Genomic DNA, 12,193 nt, shown 5'->3' on the forward strand with positions numbered 1-12,193 from the left:
TAGGGTTAAAGAGGTGAAACAGACAAAAGACTCGGCGTAGGTTATTTCTCCCTTTTTAGGTCCGAGCGAGGCAGCCATGTTGTTGGCGATGGATAACGTTAGCTAACCAGTGAGTGGATAAATGATACGTGGCTTTATTAAGAGTATAATCGATAAAGGTCCGGTTCCGCTAAAGGTTGCGGTCAGTTGGAATATGTGTCGGTTGTGTGTGAGGAATAACGGCGAGCGTTTTTAGGTAATGTGTTCGCCCCAGCTTGGTCGCTTCTTCGGGTAGAAAGGGGAGGATCTGGAAGTCTGGCCGCAATAAAATGAAGGGTCAGTCGGATCAGACAAGCCAGAGTCTGGCTACCCGTACCCTACTGTTCCTAGTTAGCAATAGCGCTATCTAGCAACGCTCGGTAAACTTCATTTCCCCGGCAAAAAACGCCTAACTTTCGCCTCACAGTTTCGCTGCTCCAAAATCGCGGAACCGTATTTGTTTCGCGCTTGTTTGTCGTCGACTTTAAAAAGTGTGGAGGGATTTCCCCCCCACCACCTCCACCCCAAGCCAAGGTATTTTTCTACCCCTCCCAGTCTGCATGCAGGCTATGTCAGAGCCATGGTCGGTCACCTGAAGTTCAGGGTTTTTCCCCCCCTCTTCCCTTTGCAGCCATTCATTGCAGACAGACTACGATCAATAACGCGGTTAGAGAAGGAAAATGACAGTAATGCGTTGCGATCACACTTTAAATTAACGCCGTGACACAGTAGCCACACATTCTAAGCTACGTGTAGTGGATTTTGGAGAGAGGTCGCTTCACTTTTGTGCATTTGACCCTACGCAGCTTAGATGATCGTGTTGTGCTTTTAACAGTCCAGATAATGAAAAGCTGCAATGACACACTCTGGCCACTAGAGGATTTCTTAGATGGATGTGAGCAATGACAATTATTATTAAAGGAATTATCCAAGTGTGACATTTTTGCTGTTGAACATTGCTGCTCAATACATGCATAAGCCAACGAATGAGTCATATTGATATGCAAATGTCATGAATAATTGAGTGATTAATCTTTAAATCAACAACGACTCTATCCTATGACACAATCTTCTTCATTTCTCAAATGTCAGACCATGCCAGCTGTTAAGCAGAACCAGCCATGATCAAAACGCACTTTATATTGTCTGGATTAGTCAGATTAGTCACATGCATATATTTTCTTTTAAAGCAAAAGTGATCAATGAGAACTTTTGATATTTTTGGCACATTCCTGAGATGTGGAATTGGTGGTGACCGTACATACACAGTGTGATTCCTAGAGCATTGCAGAGTGAACAGAAATGGTGTTTTTGTAAATATTCACTGATCAGGTGTTTGACCCACGGTTGAACTTGGGAAATTGCAGCAGTTAGCTGGGAGGCATAGAGGTGGAGTATGTGACAGTGGGTGCAGTAGGGCAGATTGTGTGTGTGTGTGTGTGTATGTGTATGTGAGTGAGAGAGAGAGAGAGATAGATATTTGGGCAGTGAGCCCTCACTGATGCTATGGCTGGAGTATGTGAGCCGCTTGGTTGAACTGCGCAGAGTAGGGTCATGATCTCACCTATTGTAACTCAGAGACATACATCAGGGTACTTGCATATGTTTTCAATATTCTATATCAAGATATGTTTAATTGAGTGTATCATGAAATAATGGGATACACGCAGTACTATATTTGTTTCATTTCCGACAGGGGATGCATTTTTCCCAAATTTCCCTTTCTATATACTCCCATATAACTGCTCAGCTTGGTGTGTCCTCAGTGACAATGTTTCCAGCCGGTTTGCACAGTTGTATGTCAGCGTGAATACAGCACGACCCACCGATTGTTTGACAAGTTCCACATTTGTCTTCCAAATAAGAACAAGTGTCGTACAGGATTTTATGACATGTTAGTTACCCTTTTAATAGAGACACTGGCATTTCTCTCTATCTTGTGAAATGGTAGACGTCAGGTAGTTAAGCTGACACGAGAGAATTTTGTGGTGACAGACCCTGAAGCTAAATTTCCAGAGCGAACAGTTATATGAAATAAGTCCTTCCTTTACAACGAGTCAAATGTTTAAGAAAAGAGTTCATTAGTTTTCAATGTAAATGCAAATGGTAAATGTGTCTGATTTTGTATTCTTTCAGTATGTGAGCAGTGGTGGACGGAACAAATTAAAGATATGCCAGTGAAAATGCATCTGAAGTTATCTTTGCTGAAGCTCCACTTCCTGATTTTGGTCAACTTGGGCATTTTCACATAATCCAAAAGTGAGAGGATTTGGCACAGCATCGTTATTATATAGCCTGGATCGGTCAAACATGAAGGCCAATATTTTCCATTTTGTGAGCATGAAGACCAAAGTTAGCCCTTGACAGGCTTTCAATTAAGGTTGTTGGTAACGCGCCTGCAGAAAAAAAAGACACTTCACCCACGTATCTCTTCCCCTGTGTAGGCACTGTGCTGAACTGCTATTGTGCCTCTCTTCCCGGGTTTAAACGAAAGCGTTCTCTGATTTAGAAGTTGTTTCCCTCTTCAGTCAACAAACTGTCACTGAAAAGTATGAATTTGTCAGAAGCTTTTTGCGCTTTGTTTTGGATCTTCCCACTCAAGAATGGAAGTGTCACCTCACGCCATTCGCTGTCAGTCTGTGTGTTTTCATTATTCAGCCAACAGCACCCTGGTGGTGTGCCAGCCAACAAGCACAATATCGAGCTTCAGATCTCTTCATCTGTGTTGAAAAAGGGCAAACTAATACACTGGCTTTAATGCTAGAGGTGCTTTATCTTAGCCCAGTCCCAGATATATGGGTTGTGTAGCTTTGTGTGAACTGTCCTATTGTCTGGCACAGCCTGTGGGAGGAGACCACTTTTGAGTGTGTATGCATGCTCATGCGAATGTGAACACAAAACGTGTGTGTGTGTGTGTGTGTGTGTGTGTGTCTTTGGGTACATGAGCTGGCTATGGAGGTCACAGTACAGTATGGCGCCTTCACTCTGACAAGTAAACATGACCTTTGGCGCCACAATGAAAACTGCCATTCTTTATGACCTTGATGTTTTATAATTGTGTAATTTTGTTGCCTTGTTACTCGCTCTCAAAAGTTAGGCCTGTTGAAATTGCTCATGTTTGTTAACTTACACTTTATAAGACTTGGTATAAATCCTGGAGTACTGTTTCCTGATCGTATAAAATAAACACTGGCCCTCTGTTTTGTCATTAGATCAACTAACCTGCCTTGGCGTTTCTTAACCATTCATCATCACTTGTCCTCAGAATCCTGGAGTGAGTGGGTGATGCTAAAAATACAGACCAAGAGAGCTTTAAGTGTATTGGGAGGCAGACTTGTCCTCTGCTCTCTCCACTGGTTATCTACATTTGAAATGGAGGGATTTTGATTCAGCTCCCTCTCACCATCCAATGGCTGACTGACTGGGTGGCTCTCTACCTTACTGTAATGGCGGGTCACTGGCTCTCTTCCACTTGCTATGATTATAATGACCTTGGAGGGACTGGGGCCTGAAAACATTGGATTAAGGGGAAAGGAAAATGAGAGGAGGTTTCCATTTCGCTCTTGGCATAAAATTTGTGGGGAATTTCTGCCAAGAATCCCCCACCCCACTACCGCCACGGCCCCTTTAAGTTGATGGGGCTTGGGTGCTTTGGCAGTGTCGACTGAGTGGAGCTCAAGCGAATAATGATACACAGGCATTAACTTTAGAAATGAATTAAAGGGCAGCAAAAAAGGTGGTGGATGCCTCGCTCTCCAGTACAGTGTCATGGAAAATTCGGCTTTTACGGACCCACAATATTCAAAACTTAAACTGGCCTCAGTCAGTCTGATTGTCTCTTTTTGTATTTTAATTGAGTGTAACTGCAAGGAGCGGGACTGATGTAAAGTTAAAAGGCAAAGTTACTGTTATTGTGTATGGTTAAATGTGTCTGGTTTCAAAGAAATATTCAAACCTCAGGGCTCAGATCATTACTCACACATAGATATTAACCCTATTTACTACGTTACACAGCAGAGAACTCCCATACATAAGTTGCAGAGAAACAATAAATGTATATTGTCACAAATGAAAACTCTACATTGACTCTGGATATCAAAATGTCCTCACACTAACTTTGTAAATGCGCATTTGAACAATCTGTGTGATCATTTTCTTCACGTTGTCATGTTTGTAGTGTTTCCATCTATCTGTCATCAGCATCAACAGGACAATGCTTGAGTAATGCACGTGACCTAAAAGTAGCTTACCTTCATTTATTCAATCAAAGTTTTATACTTGCCTGTTTAGTTCAACCATAGGAATGAACAGTGGTTGCACTGGAGGTTAAGTGTTTTGTGCGGTAGCACATTGACATTAGATGTTGAAGGAGACCTATCACACTAGTGCTTATTCACTCTCCATCCCTAGGTTTTTGTCTATCCAGAGATTCAAATCGGGGACCTTCCAATTACAAGGACACTTCACCTGCCCATAGATTAGCACAGGCAATATAATGATGATTAAGGAAACCACCTCCACTGACAAAATGTATTTCTCATAATTAGAATCTCCACTATTTATCTAACGGCCTCCTCAACATGTGCCCTTGTGAATTTTCATGATCTCCAATAAAAAAAATAGATATTTTGGATTTGAGCAATCCTATGTGCTTCATTTAATACTTATGGTACAGAGACCAACAGCAAGCTATTTAAGAAAACCCTTAGACTGACATTAATGTTTATCTCTACCCAGGTTAGAGCTTTCTAACTTATCTGTAAGTAAATTAGGATACATCACAGTTTAGACTGCAACATAAACACAAAACCTGAACTGACCCAGGCGTATTTCTGAAGTGGAGAAGTTAAAAATGGCTGTCCTCTGATTAAAAATGAAAATCCTCCAAATAATGAACACTTCATTATGTTGATATGCCTTTTGATGCACCAAATAAGAGAATCCGCTGTGCAAAATCAGGCGAGAGCAGTTGTCTTACTTCCTCCATTACAGTACCTGCCTGTCTGCCTGGACTCAATCAGAACCCCCTCTGTGTGGAATGGAAGTGCCTTAGCCTTGGTAACGATTTTTCCCGTGTTGACAAGTCACAACATGGAGATCTACAGCTCGGAGAGCAGCCCTTTGGCTACGCAGAGCCCTGCTTGCACTGAGTAATAGCAATCTCACAGGAGTAGCAGGCTTTCAGCTGGCAGCAGTTCATACGGAACAGCTCGCCGGTGCAGCTGGGAAAGACAGAGCAGAGTGGAGAGGGAGAGAGGAGCTGGTGGTGGTAGCAGTGGAGATGGAGGGAGGGAGGGAGGGAGGAAGTGGAGAGGAAGAGCTGTTAAGAGCTTTGGGCGGTTTCTCTGTTGTTGTACCACACAAGTGCATCCAGGCCCTGCAGGACAAGCCTTTAACAGGCATGAGGGATGGAGAGCGTGAGAGAGGAGGAGGAGGAGGCGGCGGCGGCAGTGGAGGGGGTGGTGGTCTGGGGAGAGAACGCTGGCCAGTCGTGCCAGACGCCTGCTCTAAACAGGGATGTGATTTATTGTTGGAGTTTGTCTCGTGTTTTACACCTAAAAAGACATCAAAATTTCATTGTAGACGAGTAAAAACAAAAACTTCCTCTATTGTCTTTGAAGCAAGATGATTGCCTGTGGGTTGTGAACCTTTTTTGGTGTATGGGGAACATGTCTGACTGCGGCTGGAAATTTGGATTATTTTTTGCTCAAGGTGCCATCTGATTTTAGTTTTTATTCTTTGAAGTTGTGTTGCATTAGATGCTTTCTCATTGCTTATTGGTACTACACAAGCTCTGTCTGCAACGCTGCTGTTTGAAACATGGTAATGCCTCACTGTAGCTTATCACTGCATGTATATTTTTGCTTTGGGGCTTAAAATGGCTTCTGGCCAACACATTGATCTTTGTCGCCCTCGCTGAATGCACTCTGCATGGCGCGGTGCTATGAGATGACCTCACTTCCTGTGTGGGTAGAAGAGGGCAGGCGGCCTCTTACACACACACACACACATATACACACACGTTCTCTCTCAAGCACAGCCTGGCTGTAGTTAGCCTTTAGTGCTCTAGCCAGGCAAAACCCTCACTTCTCCTGTTGTGGAAGTGTTTCCACATTGCACATTAAGGCAGTCAAGAGCAAGGCATAGGCTAATGTCTTTAACTACCCAGGCTAACAGTTGTGTGTCTGCAGCTTTTGGGGACATGATGGGAGCAGTTTTATAGAGAGATTAAAAGTACAGAGAAGATGGGGGTGTTGCAGACGTAGGATAGTAGGACCATAAGGCAGTGACAGCTCTCTAGGGAAACAATATATCACCTCTAAAAGGAGAGTGGAAGTGTTTGGCTGGGGGACAAATCTAGAGAAGTTAAAATCATTGATGTGATGTCATCTCTGCGAAAGCCATTGTCAGAGTAGTGTGACGTTATTTACGATGCTGGAAATGAACGCAAGTCTTAAATTCAGCATTATAAATACCAGGGAATGCGTCCACATTTGATCAATGCAGGCAGAGCATCTCATAATGCATTCAAACAAAAATGGAGTGCTGTTTTTTTTTTCATTTCATTGTTCAACAGTGGTATTTGGTACCTTGATTTAGTCATTTGTATTCTAATGAGATTATCTAATCACAACATATTGCAGCCTGGCTGAGGAACCCTGTAGGTTTGAATGCTTATAAAACCTTCCAAAACCTCTAGTAACCTTAAGTATGGAGTAGCCTCATGAATGAATGAATGAATGAATGCATGCAGGTAGATAAGTAGTCTAAAAAAAAAAGGAAATCACCGCCCAGCCATGATTGCCCGCGCGTTCCCTCTCCCCACGAGTGTTTTGACTGAGGGCCATGTTGGTTCAGATTGCCATGTCATTAATCCCTCGTACTCTACAGGGGAGTGGTCAGTGGCAGATGTATTTGCACTTCCTCCAGAAGGTTTTCTAGATTAGCACAAATCCTCCCAGAAAAACCGTTTAAAAACCCTCATTTGGCTCGAACGGCCAGACTTTGTGCTCAGAGCTGACTAAAGACAGACATCCCTCCCTCTGCATCTCATTCTGGCTCATTCACTTGATTCCCCCAGCCCCCCCCCCCCCCCCCACCCTCATGGTTCTCAGAGCTTAGACTCATGTCGATTTGGACATGGCAAGTGTAATTGTTTGGAAACTCGGTTCTGTCATTTGCATGTAGCAAGCAGCCACTTTTCCAGTTTCAGTGGTTTGACCTTGTTGTACCTGCCAGCCAGAAATGAGATCATCAGAAGAGTAGACGAGAAGCTGACATCGCTCCTCCACCTACCCGTGGCTTTAAGTGATGGTTGTCATAGCAATCATTATGCCACAGAACAGACTCAGTGGGTGAAGGATCGCTTTGAATGCGGCAGCCTCAGGTCACAACTTGGTTATGACAGAACCGATAGACCTGTGAGGGTTGGCCGCAGTACTCTGTCTGCACAAACCACTGCATACATCACATGTCTGCTTCATATAGATTCCAGGTCAAGATTGAAATTACTGAGGCGATGTGTCCTTATTTTTTTATATTGTGAAGAAAGCAAGGCAGGTATTGGTGTTACCGATGGGGAAAGTGCAGCACGGGCGAACAATGCCTCTCATTCCCATCAGCTGCCCTGGCCAGCATTTAACATGGAGATTGGAAACGGAATAAGCTCCCCCCACCCCCTTCTCCCTGGACCTGCATGTAAATGAGGTTAGCGGTTAGCATTTCCTGCTGTGCCACAGCCATTCTCCCTCTCTTGCTCCCTCTTTCTCCTTTTTTTTTATAATGGCCTGAAAGTACCCCCCTCCTCCCTTCCACCGGGGTAGGGGCCGGGACCAATCCTGATTAGTGTCCCTGTCCTAAGTGACAGGCTAAAATCCAAGCAGGCACAGCCTTGGGCGCCTCTGCCAAACAGCCGTCAACCCAATACCACCATAAGAAAGGCATCTTTTTCCCCTCAATTCGCAAAAGATTCCCTCTTTTTTTGTGCCCACTCCGCTGCTCATCCTCTCCCGCTGTCGTCTCTGGCCATCACTCTTACACACAATCCCCTCACATACATGCACATATAGAATTACTCCTCCCTCTACCCCCACCTCCCACTGGACCTGGCTTTGTATGTCTGGCTGCTATAGAGTTGAGTGTCCCCTTGCCAGTAGGGTGATTTACAAACAATACATGGACGCTGTACACACTCCCACCTTCCACCCTCCTACTCTCTCACTCTCTCTTCCACAGACACACACACAATCACCTCTGTGAGCTGCTCCAGTATGCTAGAAAACTACACAGCAGGGTGATGGCCTGTTCTTTTAGCACTTGTTCTAAAGAATGTACCCTGTCGTCCTCAGAATGGTGGTGTCACATCCCTGTCTTGGTGAATGAGGTTATTTTGTCAACCAGAAAAAAATCATGGCTTCCGCTTAGTTTGTCGAGTGGATTCTAGATGTATAGATTAGGATTTCATGCGGTCTTGATTCATGACAGGTTCCCCTGATACAAAGCAAAAATGAGGTAGTTGTTTCAGATTGCCTGTTGGAGGCACACTGGACGATGGCAGCAGCTAATTGCTCAGTATTTCATCAGAAGGGAATAATAAAGAAAAGAAATGTTGCAAATAAACAAAACCAAACTGACCTTTCTATACCTGACACACTGGAAGCAAGCGCTGCATCACAGCCCACTGATCTGGCTATGCCTGTCAGTAATAACATGTAATGGAACAGGAACATTGTAATGTTCCCGAATACAGTTTGATATGCAAACCAGAGGGTGCATTTGTATTCATAACAGTAGGAAAAAAAACCTCCAAATGTTTTTCCACCATATGTGGTGTTTCAGCGCTCTGCATGACAAAGGACACTTGTGCTGTTCCCATGAGGTACGACAACCTCTTCAGTTGTTCTTAATGTGAACAACTTTCTCACAGAATAACGACTTTGATCTATGATGTAGATGTGACACATTCATGAAACTGTTTATGAATGTAACACATAGGGAATTTCTTTTTTTTTTTGCTAATTGAACTGGTTACTTTTCGAATGGTTTTATTGACATATGTTAACAACCTATGGATGAAGTAAATGTTCATTGGGACCAGCTCTACATCAATGAGACACAAAACATCTGGTAAATGCTTTTTAAGCTCTCAGATGTAGTTTTTAATGCAATGAAATATAGCAGTATTGTATATAGGATAAGATAAGAAACTAGTTTATTATCCCGAGGGTTATTACTGTGCAACAGTTACAATAGAGTGGAGGTTAATTCCACTGTGAAATGTAATATGTAAAGATATTTATTGTTATTGTTATAATTTTCACAAAATATACTGCAGTTCAATGGTTGCTTTTAAATCAGGACCATGTCAGAATTAACCGTGGCTTTTATTTGTCACATCAATAACTAAGTAACAACGTTTTGCATTCTCTGTTGCACATAAACCCGATGTAAAAATAAAATCAGTCTCAGTACCTTAGTACCTAAAAATTCCAAATATCAATGTGCCTGCAAATGTAAGGAAATATTTTCAAGTATTCAACAACAGACTTGTTTCACTAATCTATTAATTAAATGTCTCAAACAAACAACAGACAAACAAATTATTTTTCAGTGCATAGTTCCCCCGCCAAAAAGCTTCACGTGAACTGTTAATGAAAAGGGATCACCATGACTTTGATAATTGAATGGAAGGAAATTAATTTCAAATTGACTCAATATTTGAGCGCTTGAAATTGTAAAGAAAACCTTTACGTACCACTGCTCTTAAAGGTTTTGCGACAAAAGCTAAAGCTTGTCTATAGACTTGTCTGCTTTTGAAACCGGCTTCACACAACAGATCTATGACTTTGGACCAGTTCCCACTGTGGACTGGTTCACTTATGTCACCTCGCTCCATTCCTTCGTTCCATCTCAACGATGGGTAAAACTCATCAGCGTGCGGACCTGATTTAAGTTCAGAGAAGAAGACTCTAGCCAATTTAGATAAGACTGAGATGTGATTTTGAGAGCACAGCTAACGTTATGTGCATTTACCTAAAGAAGCAATTATCAAACACACCAACTGTTCTTTAGAGCCGGGTGGCTTTCAGCAGCGGGATGGCTTTCACTTGGCAGACATTTTGATCGAACACAGTTGATGTTATTAGTTACACCTTTGGTCTGCTGTAAGTCTTAACTCCTCTCTGACACCTTGCCATTTATGATGCACCGAGCTGTTTCAGAAATCTTATCTCACACTGCATGGAGGGAAACCTCGCGGTGCCAAACATTTCACAGTATAAATATGCTGACAGTGGGTAGTTCATAAAATTATACCAGAAAACATATGCACATATTTACTGATCAATGAGGTCAAATGAGAGGGAGAGTGACATTTTCGAGACCTTTTTTTTTTTACTTTTGACATTTATCCATCCATCCATCCAGCGTCAATTGTCCAGGGCCAGAGGGGCTGGAGCGTATCCCAGCATACTTAACACAAGAGGGAATATACAGTATGCCCCGGCCATGTCACGGCCCTTATCTCAGGGTGACCAGAGACAAATACAGCTACACACGCAAGACATTTTTTCTGGTTCGACTAACCTGTGTGTCTTTGCACTGCAGGGAGAAGCCAGTGCAGGTATGATGAGAACTCCGCAAAGAAAGGCCCCACATGGCCCAGTTAGGCTTCCAACCAGGGCCACTGGTCCACTGTGTGCTGTGCAGATTAATTCAAAATTAATGACTTATCATAACCAGATAAGGTCAAGCAAAGCCTAAGTAACACCTAATGAAATGTACCTTAAATGTATGCTATTCTGACCGTAACAGCCACTATCTAGCTAGTAAGATTTTGACTTGGGTCACTTCTCTCCAGTGCCTCGAGAACAAAAACTATGCTGCCTGTTCGTATGACCCTGGAATTAGCCTGTTATCTTTGTCTCTCTATTCTGCCTCTTCTTTATCAGTCCCCCCAGGATTTCATGTTTGGTTTGTGATTTTTGATGATTTTGCTGTAATAATTTCTTGAATTCTGCAATTTCTTTTTGTTTGACATTATTTATTTATAATTACAAAGTATATAGATCTAGATCTACCTGACAAACACAGATATGCATGGAACAACCTTTATTTCTTCTTCTTCTAATCATTATCTAACGTTAATATTAGCAGATTTCTCTAGATCTATTGGTAAGTCAATATTTACAGCCAACCGGATTTAAACATTCCAGTACAGCACAGCTTACGCAACAGGGAGGAATCCACTTGGAATCGCACTTCTGTATGCGCCCCTGTTACTTTGAGAGCGCTCCCAGAGATGAGCGCCCAGCAGTTACGACGCCCCTGCTCTCCACTTCACTCTTCCGATGTGTAATATGAAAATAATGAAACAAAGAAACTAAATGTTATTTCCCACTCCATTGCCCTTAACATGTTTCATATTCATTGTGTGTACAAATATTTCTATCTCCAAGTTTTACATGAAGTGAAATGAAATTTAACATCATCACACTTTCTTCACTTCTGCTTTACGTTGCAATCAACTTAGCCGTTACTGCCGGCAGTTTGTGTAGGTGCCTTGGGGTGACTTCATGAGCTGAATGGGCTTCAGGAGCAGCTGCGAAGGGGCCAGTCTGCTCTATGATGAATGCATTTCTCTGCTCATCACACACAATTTTAATAATCTTTGCATCTTTTGTGAAATTTGTGCTGTAATATGGAAAATGACATGGTAATTATGAGGTAAAATGGAAAATAATGCAGCATTCTGAAAAAACTGCGGTGTGTCGTTGAATTTGCATTGAAGTCTACAATTGCGGCATCGCGAAAAGCTGAAGGGTCTGCTTGCCTCACAGCAAGAGTTCAAATCAATTGGTTCAAATCCAGCTCAGACCACCTTTCAACTTGGGCCTTTCTGTTTGAAGTTTGCATGTCCTGAATGCCTGCGTTTCTTCCGTCTCCAAAGACATGCAGCTTAGGTGCAATTGCCTGTTGGTGTAAATGGGAGTATGACTGAGTTGTCCGTTACCCTGCCTCTCACCCAATGACCACTGGGACAGGCTCCCATGAGAGAGAGTGTGTGAGTGAAGATCATCACCTTCACTTGGCAAAAATGCACACAATTCCTGTGACAGGAACTAGCAGCACCAAGCCTGTTGTTGGCAAACAGTGTTGGCAAACGGAATAACTCACT

At 42.8% G+C, this 12,193-nt stretch overlaps 1 protein-coding gene across 2 annotated transcripts in view; it reads left to right on the plus strand.

Moving 5' to 3' along the window:
• The window catches only part of znf827 (zinc finger protein 827), a 57,863-nt gene that overhangs the window by 472 nt on the left and 45,198 nt on the right, over positions 1–12,193 (plus strand). The window lies entirely within an intron of this gene.

Source organism: Genypterus blacodes, unplaced genomic scaffold (genome assembly GCF_046128005.1).
Source record: "Genypterus blacodes isolate CSIRO-AG114 ecotype Tasmania unplaced genomic scaffold, CSIRO-AGI_Gbla_v1 ptg000039l_1, whole genome shotgun sequence".
In the NCBI taxonomy this organism is placed as follows: domain Eukaryota; kingdom Metazoa; phylum Chordata; class Actinopteri; order Ophidiiformes; family Ophidiidae; genus Genypterus; species Genypterus blacodes.